The 13,839-nt window shown below is 40.8% G+C and overlaps 1 long non-coding RNA gene across 1 annotated transcript in view; it reads right to left on the bottom strand.

Annotated features, from left to right (window-relative positions):
* Positions 1 to 789: 789 nt before the first annotated feature.
* The window catches only part of LOC135361481 (uncharacterized), a 59,778-nt gene continuing 46,728 nt past the window's right edge, over positions 790 to 13,839 (bottom strand). The window contains exons 5-6 of the long non-coding RNA XR_010404760.1: positions 1,891 to 2,088; positions 790 to 1,801 (exon numbers count right to left, since the gene is read on the bottom strand). This is a non-coding gene — a long non-coding RNA (uncharacterized LOC135361481). The remainder of the gene's footprint in view (positions 1,802 to 1,890; positions 2,089 to 13,839) is intronic.

Genomic DNA, 13,839 nt, shown 5'->3' with positions numbered 1-13,839 from the left:
GTGATGTGCAGTCAGGTTCGATCCACTACCAAATGAGGCACTTCATGTTATATCATTTCAGCTTCAAACAGCCATAGAAAGTAGGTATTTTGAGCTTCATTTTATAGACAATGAAGCCAAATCTCAGAGAAGCTAAAAACTTGTCCAAGGTCACATAGTTATGAAGGGGCAGAATGAAGTTTCAAATTCAAGCCTTTCTAAGCTATACTCTGTTGGCAAGTAGAGGCCCCCTCAAGTCCTAAAGCACCCTGGCAGGGGCAGGCCATGCTGATGCCCCTGGGGAAGCCCAGATGTCAGCCATTCTCAGAAATCCAGAAATGCCCCTTGGAGTCAGTGTGTCAGGGACTACCCACTGGGCACCCACTGGGCCTGGCAATCGGCTCACCATCCCCGGGCCCTAGTACTTGGTTTTACCCTCAGTCCCCATTCCTAAGCCCTGCCTTCCAGTCCATCTCTGAATAAAGTTATGAGGTGGTCCGTCTTGCTGTAGGCAGACCTTTCAGTAAAACCACATGTTTCCTTAGCAGTGTCAGCATCCCCGCCCTGGATTCCCCATCTCCTTGCTGTACCTTCTCAATGAGATTCTGATCCTTCATCTTGTAGAACCAGCTACCCCAACTCCGAGCCTGAGGCTACACATATTATGCACTTGTTTACTAATTCATTCACAAAGTGTTTCTTTTTTGTTTGTTTCAAGTTTTTATTTAAATTCCAGTTAGTTAACATATAGTATAATATTAATTTCAGGAGTAGAATTTAGCGATTCATCACTTACATGTAACACCCAGTGCTCATCACAACAAGTGTCCTCCTTAATATCCATCATCCATCTAGCTCATCCCCCCTCCTACCTCCCCTCCATCAACCCTCAGTTTGTTCCCTATGGTTAAGAGTCTCTTATGGCTTGCCTCCCTCTCTGTTTTTTTTTTCTCTTCCCCTATGTTCATCTGTTTTGTTTCTTACATTCCACATACGAGTGAAATCATATGGTATTTGCCTTTCTCTGACTGACATATTTCACTTAGCATAATATACTCTAGCTCCATCCACGTTGTTGCAAAAGACAAGATTTCATCCTTTTTGATGGCTGAGTAATATTCCTGTGTGTGTGTGTGTGTGTGTGTGTGTGTGTGTGTGTGTGTGAGAGAGAGAGAGAGAGAGAGAGAGATATCACAACTTCATCTTTATCCATTCATCAGCTGATGGACATTTGGGTTTTTTCCATAATTTGGCTATTGTTGATAATGTTGCTATAAACATTGAGGTGGAGCATGTGCCCCTTAGAATCAGTATTTCTTTTTTTTTTTAATTAAAGGTGACTAATCTTTAATATTCTAGCCAAGATTATCAAGAGTGACCAACTTGGCAGATGGTGACTACATTTATTGTGGTGAGCACTGGGTAATGTACAGAATTGTCAAATCACTGTATTATATACTTGAGACTAATATAACATTGTATGTCAACTGATCTTCAATAAAAAAAAGCAAATAACCAAAAAAAAAAAAAACTATGTCAAACAAAGTGAACAATTTGGAAAACAGACCATTTTATATCTCTAAATATCTTCTTAAACCTTCTATAATGATTGAGAATGATGCATATATAATATCTAAACCAATGTAAAGAATTAAAGCCAGCAGGACTGAGAGTCACTTGAGTACCCACCAAGAACTAAAAACGAGCAAGCTCAACAATCATAGTACCTTCATGAAAATTATGGCAGAGACAATGACGAAGTGAACTCACACTCATGCTTCCATTCTTGTATCTAGTCATGTGTTGTAATGGCCATTTACTCCTGCAAGTATTCAACAAATATTTATTCGCAAGTCCATACGTGGTAAGTGCTTTGAAGAAAAATAGGAGGATTCAACCTGGGAGATTTACCTGTGAGAGGCTGCTTCAGAAGGCTTTGCTGCAGTGGACTCCTCATCAGATGGGAAGGAGCCAGCTATGGGAACCATGACAAGAAGGGCATCAGAGGAAGAGGGAGCAAGATGGACACATTTGCAGTGCAGGAAGGAGCTCCAAGGGGCAGCAGCAAGATGGTTGGCAGGCACATGGCTGGGGTCAACATGTAGCTTTCTGAAGGAAAAAAAGTGAAATATACACATTTTATGAACAGATACTCAATTTAGACTAACTGACTCACACAAAGCCATGAATACTAGAATGGGGCAACAGGAAAGAAAAACAGCAAGGCAGGGAGAAGGCAGAAACAAAGCCCTGGACCGCTTCAGACTCTTCATGCAAAAAGCAGACACTTGAACAGCACTTTCTAAATTGTGTTCTGGAAGTTATTTCATTCATCTTTTCAACAAATGTCTAATACTTGCCTATGTGGTGACATACACTGTTCTAGACTCTGGGGATCCAGTGGCAAATAAGAACCCCTACACCCTTCTCTCTCATCACTGAACACATTCTGATTGCCTGGTTGGGATTTGTCCTTCCTTGTCTTGCCAGATGCCTCCTTGGGAGTCTTTAAATACAGAACAGGAAGCAGAGATAGAAGAACTAGAGAGGCACTGACGAAGCTAGAAGAGGATGCTCCCCTCCTCCTGCCCGCCAAGGATTTTTAAGAAAGAAATAATGCTGCAGTGTGTGAGGAAAACGAACAGGAGAGAAAACCAAGTTTTAAGAAATAAGAAGAAATAGCATAGTTAACGTGTATTGAGCTCTTACTATATGCCTGGCAATATTCCAAATAGTCACATGGATCATCTCATTTAAACCTCACGATGACACTCTGAGGTAGAAACTATAATGCCATCCATTTTATAGATGAGAAAACTGAGACACAAAGAAATTGAGTAACCTGTCCAGGGTTACACGGCTGGTATGCGGCCAGGCTGGGATTTGGTTCCTGTTGGGGAGGCTCCAGAGCTCATGCTCTTTATCATTCCATTATACCGCGTCTTGTACACAAACGGATCTTGACTATCAGAGCCCTTTACGGCATTCATATAATGTAAATTTGAAAACTGCTATTCTGATTTTCTTCTTCTCTTTCAAACTTTCCATTAGACAATAGAACACAGACTCAAAAAAACTGCACAAAGTGTACATATAGCTTAATGAATTGGTATAAGGTGAACACCTTAGCAACCATCATCCCCAAGTCAAGAAATAGAACTTTTCCAGCTATCCCTAGAGCCCCTCGATGTGTCCTGTGCGGGTCGATGAACCTTCCTCTTCACAAATGTACCCACTACCCTGACTTCAATAGGAATCCTATCTTTGTGTTACTTTGCAGCTTCATCGAGTAAGCATGCATCCCTAGGTACTAGAGTCTAGCATTACCCATTTGTAAATCTGACATGCCTTTTAAGTCTCTTCTATTCCACAGGTTCCTTCCTCCACCCCTTTCTTTTGCCTACAACTTCTCTGGAAATTTGACCTGTAGACCTCCTACCTTCAGGACTTTGCTGATTATACATGCATGGGGTAGTTCCCCATGTCCCTCTGTCCTGCAAATGGGCAGTTGGATCCAGAGGATTGTTCAGTCCTGGGTTTGATCTTTTGCAAGATTTTGGTGTTGATTTGTTCTCTCCTCAAGAGTCATGTGATGTCTGCATGTCTCTCTTTTGGGGGTGGGAGCAGCTATTTATGTTCTATTAATTCAGAGGGGGTTGCAGAATGGTAATATTCTATTTCTAGCACTTCTTTTCTACTCATTAATCCATCTGTTGGAATACTTTTATAAATATATGCTTTCCCTCATCTACTATTTGGCTAGTAGGTGATATCATTCACCTAGGAAAAGCAGAATAAATGATTTTTCCCTTTATCTACCAGTTTTCACAAAAATAACTGGTTTCCTATCATACTCTAAAGAGGATCAAGTTTTAAAACTATCATTATGAAGTCATGGATTTAAAGTTATTTGATGGATTTGGGGAGGCTGGGTAGCTCAGTTCGGTTAAGCATCTGACTCAATTTTGGCTCAGGACATGATCTCAGGCTCATGAGATTGAGCCCCACATAGGGCTCCATGCTCAGCAGGAGTTTGCTTGGATATTCTCTCCCTCTGCCCCTTCCCCTGCTCATGTGCATTCTCTCTCTCTTTCTCTCTAAAATAAATAAGTAAATCTTTTTTTTTTTTTTGAGGGGCTAGCATTTCTTTTACTCAAGATTCAATTAAGCCTCCCTGAGTGGCATGGAGCCTGATGACTGGGAATGGAGCCTTTCATTTCTTTCTGTTTTTTTATTATTATGTTATGTTAATCACCATACATTACATCATTAGTTTTTGATGTAGTGTTCCATGATTCGTTGTTTGTGCATAACACCCAGTGTTCCATGCAGAACGTGCCCTCCTTAATACCCACCACCAGGCCAACCCATCCCCCCACCCCCCTCCCCTCTAGAATCCTCAGTTTGTTTCTCAGAGTCCATAGTTTCTCATGGTTCGTCTCCCCCTCCGATTCCCCCCCTTCATTCTTCCCCTCCTGCTATCTTCTTCTTCTTTTTTTTTTTTTTAACATATAATGTATTATTTGTTTCAGAGGTACAGGTCTGTGATTCAACAGTCTTACACAATTCACAGTGCTCACCATAGCACATACCCTCCCCAATGTCTATCACTCAGCCACCCCATTCCTCCCACCCCCCACCACTCCAGCAACCCTCAGTTTGTTTCCTGAGATTAAGAATTCCTCATATCAGTGAGGTCATAAGATACATGTCTTTCTCTGATTGACTTATTTCGCTCAGCATAATACCCTCCAGTTCCATCCACATCGTTGCAAATGGCAAGATTTCATTCCTTTTGATGGCTGCATAATATTCCATTGTGTATATATACCACATCTTCTTTATCCATTCATCCATCAAGGGATATCTTGGCTCTTTCCACAGTTTGGCTATTGTGGACATTGCTGCTATAAACATCGGGGTCCAGGTACCCCTTTGGATCCCTACATTTGTATCTTTGGGGTAAATACCCAGTAGTACAATTGCTGGATCATATGGTAGCTCTATTTTCAACTTTTTGAAGAACCTCCATCCTATTTTTCAGAGTAGCTGCACCAGCTTGCATTCCCACCAACAGTGTAGGAGGGTTCCCCTTTCTCCACATCCTCACCAACATCTGTCGTTTCCTGACTTGTTAATTTTAGCCATTCTGACTGGTGTGAGGTGGTATCTCATTGAGGTTTTGATTTGGATTTCCCTGATGCCGAGCGGTGCTGAGCACTTTTTCATGTGTCTCTTGGCCATTTGGATGTCTTCTTTGGAAAAATGTCTGTTCATGTCTTCTGCCTATTTCTTGATTGGATCATTTGTTCTTTGGGTGTTGAGTTTAAGAAGTTCTTTATAGATTTTGGATACTAGCCCTTTATCTGATATGTCACTTGCAAATATCTTCTCCCATTCTGTTGGTTGTCTTTTGGTTTTGTTGACTGTTTCTTTTGCTGTGCAAAAGCTTTTTATCTTGATGAAGTCCCAATAGTTCATTTTTGACCTTGCTTCCCTTGCCTTTGGCAATGTTTCTAGGAAGAAGTTGCTGCGGCTGAGGTCGAAGAGGTTGCTGCCTGTGTTCTCCTCTAGGATTTTGATGGACTCCTGTCTCACATTGAGGTCTTTCAACCATTTTGAGTCTATTTTTGTGTGTGGTGTAAGGAAATAGTCCAGTTTCATTCTTCTGCATGTGGCTGTCCAATTTTCCCAACACCATTTGTTGAAGAGAGTGTCTTTTTTCCATTGGACATTCTTTCCTGCTTTGTCAAAGATTAGTTGACCATAAAGTTGAGGGTCCATTTCTGGGCTCTTTATTCTGTTCCATTGATCTAAGTGTCTGTTTTTGTGCCAGTACCATACTGTCTTGATGATGATAGCTTTGTAATAGAGCTGGAAGTCCAGAATTGTGATGCCACCAGCTTTGCTTTTCTTTTTCAACATTCCTCTGGCTATGCTTTCTGGTTCCATACAAATTTGAGGATTATTTGTTCCATTTCTTTGAAAAAAGTGGATGGTATTTTGATAGGGATTGCATTGAATGTGTAGATTGCTCTAGGTAGCACTGACATCTTCACAATATTTGTTCTTCCAATCCATGAGCATGGAACATTTTTCCATTTCTTTGTGTCTTCCTCAATTTCTTTCATGGGTATTTTACAGTTTTCTGAGTACAGATTCTTTGCCTCTTTGGTTAGATTTATTCCTAGGTATCTTATGGTTTTGAGTGCGATTGTAAATGTGATCGACTCCTTAATTTCTCTTTCTTCTGTCTTGTTGTTGGTGTATAGGAATGCCACTGATTTCTGTGCATTGATTTTATATCCTGCCACTTGACTGAATTCCTGTATGAGTTCTAGCAGTTTTGGGGTGGAGTCTTTTGGGTTTTCCACATAAAGTATCATATCATCTGCAAAAAGTCAGAGTTTGACTTCTTCTTTGCTGATTTGGATGCCTTTGATTTCTTTTTGTTGTCTGATTGCTGTGGCTAGGACTTCTAATACTATGTTGAATAGCAGTAGTGATAGTGGACATCCCTGCCATGTTCCTGACCTCAGGGGGAAAGCTCTCAGTTTTTCCCCATTGAGAATGATATTCGCTGTGGGTTTTTCATAGATGGCTTTTATGATATTGAGGTATGTACCCTCTATCCCTATACTCTGAGGAGTTTTGATCAGGAAAGGATGCTGTACTTTGTCAAATGCTTTTTCTGCATCTATTGAGAGGATCATATGGTTCTTGTTCTTTCTTTTATTAATCTATTGTATCACATTGATTGATTTGCAGATGCTGAATCAACCTTGCAGCCCAGGGATAGATCCCACTTGGTTGTGGTGAATAATCCTTTTAATGTACTGTTGTATCCAATTGGCTAGTATTTTGGTGAGAATTTTTGCATCCATGTTCATCAAGGATATTGGTCTGTAATTCTCCTTTTTGATGAGGTCTTTTCTGGTTTTGGGATCAAGGTAATGGTGGCCTCATAAAACGAGTTTTGAAGTTTTCCTTCCATTTCTATTATTTGGAACAGCTTCAAAAGAAAAGGTATTAATTCTTCTTTAAATGTTTGGTAGAATTCCCCGGGAAGCCATCTGGCCCTGGGCTCTTGTTTGTTGGGAGATTTTTGATGACTGCTTCAATTTCCTTAGTGGTTATAGGTCTGTTCAGGTTTTCTGTTTCTTCCTGGTTCAGTTTTGGTAGTTGATACATCTCTAAGAATGCATCCATTTCTTCCAGATTATCTAATTTGCTGGCATATAGTTGTTCATAATATGTTCTTATAATTGTATTTCTTTGGTGTTGGTTGTGATCTCGCCTCTTTCATTCATGATTTTATTCATTTGGGTCCTTTCCTCTTTTCTTTTTGATAAATCTGGCCAGGGGATTATCAATCTTGTTAATTCTTTCAAAGAACCAGCTCCTCGTTTCGTTGATCTGTTCTACTGTTCTTTTGGTTTCTATTTCATTGATTTCTGCTCTGATCTTTATGATTTCTCTTCCCCTGCTGGGTTTAGGCTTTATTTGCTGTTCTTTCTCCAGCTCCTTTAGGTGTAGGGTTAGGTTGTATATTTGACACCTTTCTTATTTCTTGAGAAAGGCTTGTATTGCTATATACTTTCCTCTTAGGACTACCTTTGCTGCATCCCAAAGATTTTGAACAGTTGTGTTTTCATTTTCATTTGTTTCCATGAATTTTTAAAATTCTTCTTTAATTTCCTGGTTGACCCATTCATTCTTTAGTAGGGTGCTCTATAGCCTCCATGTCCTTGAGTTCTTTCCGACTTTCCTCTTGTGATTGAGTTCTAGTTTCAAAGCATTGTGGTCTGAAAATATGCAGGGAATGATCCTAATATTTTGGTACCAGTTGAGACCTGATTTATGACCTAGGATGTGATCGATTCTGGAGAATGTTCCATGGGCACTAGAGAAGAATGTGTATTCTGTTGCTTTGGGATGGAATGTTCTGAATATATCTGTGAAGTCCATTTGGTCCAGTGTGTCATTTAAAGCCTTTATTTCCTTGTTGATCTTTTGCTTAGATGATCTGTCCATTTCAGTGAGGGGGGTGTTAAAGTCCCCCACTATTATTGAATTGTTGTCGATGTGTTTCTTTGCTTTTGTTATTAATTGGCTTATATAATTGGCTGCTCCCATGTTAGGGGCATAGATATTTACAACTGTTAGATCTTCTTGCTGGATAGACCCTTTAAGTAGGATATAGTGTCCTTCCTCATCTCTTATTACAGTCTTTGGTTTAAAATCTAATTTGTCTGATATAAGGATTGCCACCCCAGCTTTCTTTTGGTGTCCATCAGCATGGTAAATCATTTTCCACCCCCTCACTTTCAATCTGGGGGTGTCTTTGGATCTAAAATGAGTCTCTTGCAGACCGCATATCGATGGGTCTTGTTTTTTTATCCAATCGGATAGCCTTTGTCTTTTGATTGGGGCATTTAGCCCATTTACATTCAGGGTAACTATTGAACGATATGAATTTAGTGCATTGTATTGCCTGTAAGGTGACTGTTACTGTATATTGTCTCTTCCTTTCTGGTCTATGTTACTTTTAGGCTCTCTCTTTGTTTAGAGGACCCCTTTCAATATTTCTTGTAGGGCTGGTTTCGTGTTTGCACATTCCTTTAGTTTTTGTTTGTCCTGGAAGCTTTTTATCTCTCCTTCTATTTTCAATGACAGCCTAGCTGGATATAATATTCTTGGCTGCATATTTTTCTCATTTAGTGCTCTGAATATATCATGCCAGTCCTTTCTGGCCTGCCAGGTCTCTGTGGATAGGTCTGTTGCCAATCTAACGTTTCTACCATTGTAGGTTACAGATCTCTTGTCCCAAGGATTTTCTCTTTGTCTCTGAGACTCGTAAGTTTTACTATTAAATGTCAGAGTGTTGACCTATTTTTATTGATTTTTGAGAGGGGTTCTCTGTGCCTCCTGGATTTTGATGCCTGTTTCCTTCCCCAAATTAGGAAAGTCTCTGCTATAATTTGCTCCAATATACCTTCTGCCCCTCTCTCTCTTTCTTCTTCTTCTGGGATCCCAATTATTCTAATGTTGTTTCGTCTTATGGTATCACTTATCTCTCGAATTCTGCCCTCGTGATCCAGTAGTTGTTTATCTCTTTTTTTCTCAGCTTCTTTATTTTCCATCATTTGGTCTTCTATATCACTTCTCTCTTCTGCCTCATTTATCCTAGCAGTTAGAGCCTCCATTTTTTATTGCACCTCATTAATAGCCTTTTTGATTTTGACTTAGTTAGATTTTAGTTCTTTTATTTCTCCAGAAAGGGTTTCTCTAATAACTTCCATGCTTTTTTCAAGCCCAGCTAGTATCTTTAAAATCATCATTCTGAACTCTAGTTCCAACAGCTTACTAATGTCTGTATTGATTAGGTCCCTGGCAGTCGGTACTGCCTCTTGTTCTTTTTGTTGGGGTGATTTTTTCCGTCTTGTCATTTTGTCCAGAGGAGAATAGATGAATGAGAGAACAAAATGCTAACAGAGTAACAACGTCCCCAGAAAATATACACTAAACAAATCAGAAAAGACCTGAAACCAGGGGGAAAGAAAGAAAAAAAGAGAAAAACCAAAAAAAAAAAAAAAAGAAAAAGAAAAAGATAAAAACAAACAAACAAAACAAAAACAAAACAAAAACAGAATATGATCAAATATGATCAGGCTGGGCATAGATCAGTGCCACACACTAGATTTTGGGTGTATTTTGGTCTGTTAGAAGAAAGTGCCTCCCAAAATTTTAAAGAAAGAAAAACTTATATATATACAAAAATAAGGGTTAATATGATGAAGGGATGGAATATGACTCTAAAGATGAAAATTATAAAAGATTTTAAAAAGGAATTGATAAGAAGTTGGTTGAAAAAAGAAAGAAGAGGATTTAAAAAAAAGGGGGGGAGAGAATGTGATCAGGCAGGAAACTAGAAAAAAGCCATACACTAGAGATTTAGGGTATATTTTGATCTGTTAGAAGAAACTGTATCCCAAAATTTTAAAGAGAGAACAACTTATATATATATTTGACATATATATATATGTCAAAAATAAGGGTAACTACTATGAAGGGATAGAATATGACTCTAAAAATGAAAAATAAAAAGATTTTTTTTAAAACAGGGAATGATAAGATGTTGGTTGAAAAAGGGAAAAAGAAAAATTCAAAAAAAAAAAGACAGTTAAAAAAATTAAATTTGAAAGACTAAAGAATCATGGTAAAAAAGCCATGGATTCTATGTGCATTATTCCCCTAGCGCTGGAGTTCCGCCGTTCTCATTGATCGGTAAACTTGGTCTTGGCTGGCTGTTCTCACTGATCTTCTGGGGGAGGGGCCTGTTGCCATGGTTCCCAAGTGTCTTTGCCGGAGGTGGAATTGCCCCGCCCTTGCCCCCTCCCGGCTAAGTAATCTGCTCGGGTTTGCTCTCGGGAGCTTTTGTTCCCTGCAAGTTTTCCGTACCGCTTTGGAGGCAGAGAGTGAAAACAGCGGCCTCCCAATCTCCGCCCTGGAGGAGCTGAGAACTCAGGCCCCGCTTCTCAGTGAGCCCCCAGAGAAAAGCAGTCAGTCACTCCCATCTCCCCGGTCTCTGGCCGCACTCCGTGCTCACCCGGCCTGTGACCGAGTGTTTCTATCTCTGGCACCTGACCCCATGTGGAGTCTCCAAACCCACCAGATCCCTGCGGTGTGCTCCCGCGCGGCTCCTCCCAGGAGAGGAAGGGGAGTCTCCCCGGATCTGCCACTTGTTGGGTCCCTGCTGGAGGAGCAGTGGCCCGACTGTGCCGCGGATCACCCCGAGCTTAGCGCCCTCTCCTCGGCTCCATCTCTGCAGCCGGCTTCCCTGCTCCGATACCTGGGAGCTCTGCCGCACTCGGGCACCCCCGGTCTTTCTGTTACCCTGAGGGTCCTCAGACCACACTGTCCCGTGAGGGTTCCACCCCCCGCTTAGCCACTGGAGCGACGTCCCTCAGCAGAGCAGACTTCTAAAAGTTCCGATTTTGTGCTCCGCGGCTCCATCACTTGCCAGAAGCGGCTGACGGAGGCCCCTCCCCCGCTGTCTATCCTCCCGAATATCGCCTCGGATTCACTTCTCCGCACGTTCTACCTTCCAGAAAGTGGTCGCTTTTCTGTTCAGAGAGTTGTTGCTCTTCTTTTCTTCGATCTCCTGTTGAGTTCGTAGGTGTTCAGAATGGTTTGATCCGTATCCAGCTGAATTCCTGGGACCAGACGAAATCCAGGTCTCCTACTCCTCCACCATCTTACTCCCTCCCCCAAAAAACTTTAAAAATAAATAACTAAATAGTTACTTGATGGGTTCCAAATAATTAAAATTATTATCCTTTTTAAAGCTCAGATTTTCCCCTCCTTGGCCACCAGAAGCCTCTTCAAGTTGGCTCTGGAGTGTTTTTGACATAATCCCGGTGGTCTTTGATAGCTTCCTCACCCTTTAGTATGATAAGATGTTCCAGACACATATCCTTCATTTCCCACCCCAAACCTGGAATTAGATATTTCTCTAGATTCCTTTAGGGGGAAATGACATTTCAAGACTACAGTCTGGGCAATAGAGATGCACGTTTACTAGATGATCATTGTTTCCAGGCCTTTTCAGTGAGCAGATCTAGGAAATATGTGTGCGTGCACACACATACACACGCACATACTTTTTGTATGTCTGTTAGACTCAATAAAAAGGGTGCTTTGGCAATATTCTACATTTTGTCCCTCATTTTGCTTGCCTAGACTCCCCATGGCATAGCCCACTGAGAAGTTATTGGTATGAAGCCCATCTCAGTATTTTGGAGGCTCTGGGGACAAAGAAAGCAGTTGTTTTTCAACTTGAGTTTAGGGATCCAGCTCCCATTTCAATGTTTTTTTCTCTTTCATATATTCATTCAGAAAAATCTCTGCTCATCCATACCATTTTATGAAATGTATTTACATTTTCCAAATGTCAAAATTTCATCAAATAGTCCTTTTGGGGGACTGTTTCAGAGGCAAGCTGTTGCAGAAAAGAAGAGGAAATATTATCCTGGAGGCCAGCTCACCTGCACTTTGCTCTAGCTCTGTGAGCTTGCTAGTTGCAAGTCAAACTAAAGAATGAGCTGCACAGATTGCTAACAACACATCTTCTTACAAAGGAAATTAACAAAAATATGGCCCTGAATCCAAATTTGGCTTAAGCGCTAGGCTATAGAAGGACAAGTACAAACAACTTTTGAGAGGCACTAGATTAAGAAAGGATTTAATCTATAATGAAAAGCATAAAAATAGGACGGCATATGCAAAAGAGTCAAGGGCAAATATTCAGTTTCTGTCATACTCCCCAAAGGGAAAAAAGGAAAACATTTGCTTTAATACTTGTGTGATCACGAAGACAGGTCTAATGTTTCGGGTAGTGCATGGCATAATATGTGTAAAAGTCCTTTCCATGTTGCAATACACTCTGTAAATGAACGAACTATATTATTAATTAAATATTATTTAATTAAATTCAAAGATTCTTTCAAAATTATCTTGACCAAGTCTATGTGTCTCTACATGCTGTTTTAAAATGAAAGGCAAAGGAACATCAGAGCATCATCAGGCTGCCTGCCTCTGAGTGCCTGCAGGGAGGCCAATAATATGACTCTGCGATCATCATTATCTTCATAAAAAGAAAGATCTAGAGGTTGAAACAAGGCCAACCTCCCAGGCTTCCCACTGACAAAAAGCACAAAGTCAAAAATCTTCCTGTGCTCACAAGTCCACACATGCCTTTCATTGTTTACCAGAACTCAGGCCACGGGGCATTCAGATAGAGGTGCCATGTCTCTGGAAAAGTTCCAGAAAGTCCGCTGCCCTGAGGCCCGGTGCTGGGGGCCTGAGCACAGTGAAGGGAAGATATGTGTGTTGTTTCAGGGAAACTGAAAATGAATGAGAGTATTTGAGAGGCAAACCAAGTGAAGGAATGTAGATCTCCCGTGGGCCTCTAATTATGCAGGTTTATGTGTGGGAATCCCAGCCACACTAGAGGTAAATGAGAGTTATCCTCTCAAAGAGACGATTCTTCTTGAGAGGGGACAGAATGATGAAGTACCTGCAAAATAGGTGGGGGATGCTATAATTATGCTTATGGATTAAGTTGGAATAATATATTTAAAGATGTTTCAAAAATTATCTTCTCTAGATCTGTATCTCTCTCATCCGTGGACCCGTATGGTCTCTTTTCCAATTCACGTAGATCTACGCTTCAAGTTAGGCTAACCACTCCCACCCTTCGCACCACACAATGAGTGTTCACTGAATTTGTTCTAGCACTATTGAGAAAGAACTGGCAAATGTGCCGCCCCAAAATAGGAAGTGTAATTATTCCAGTTATACAATTTATTTAGTTTTCCTCTGCTGTGAGAGGAATAACAAATGAGATGTCAAACTGAAATCTCTGACTCATAAAACAGAGCCCCGTCCTTCCCCAAAAGGAATGTCATGATTGGAGACGAGCACATCAACAAATGCCTAAATTTTAACATACAAATTTCAGAGATAGGTTGCCTCAACCTGACTACAGCCTTCTCTCAATCTCTTTCAATCTCTCTCTTCCTCCCTCTCTCTCGCCCACCTTCCCTTCAATTCAGTTCAATTCAGTGTTCCAGGAACATTCAAATCCCTTCTCTAGGAAAGAGTATGAATGTACTATCTGGGATGTCACCATGGGTATGCAGAGCTCCCGTGTCCGAGCTCCAGTATGATCGGACCCTTGAATCCCCAGAGAATGGAAGTCTTCCTATCACTTCAGAAGAGCTGTAGCTCTCTGAGGAAGCACCAGTGTAGATGCTTCGGGGCCTCAGAATTCTGTGTCTTTTCATCCTGGGATCAAAA

Source organism: Mirounga angustirostris, unplaced genomic scaffold (genome assembly GCF_029215605.1).
Source record: "Mirounga angustirostris isolate CCGP_5_RB_7025 unplaced genomic scaffold, mMirAng1.0.hap1 SCAF_9, whole genome shotgun sequence".
Taxonomy (NCBI): domain Eukaryota; kingdom Metazoa; phylum Chordata; class Mammalia; order Carnivora; family Phocidae; genus Mirounga; species Mirounga angustirostris.
The sequence above is the reverse complement of the archived record's forward strand: the minus strand, read 5'-3'. Positions and strand labels throughout refer to the sequence as shown.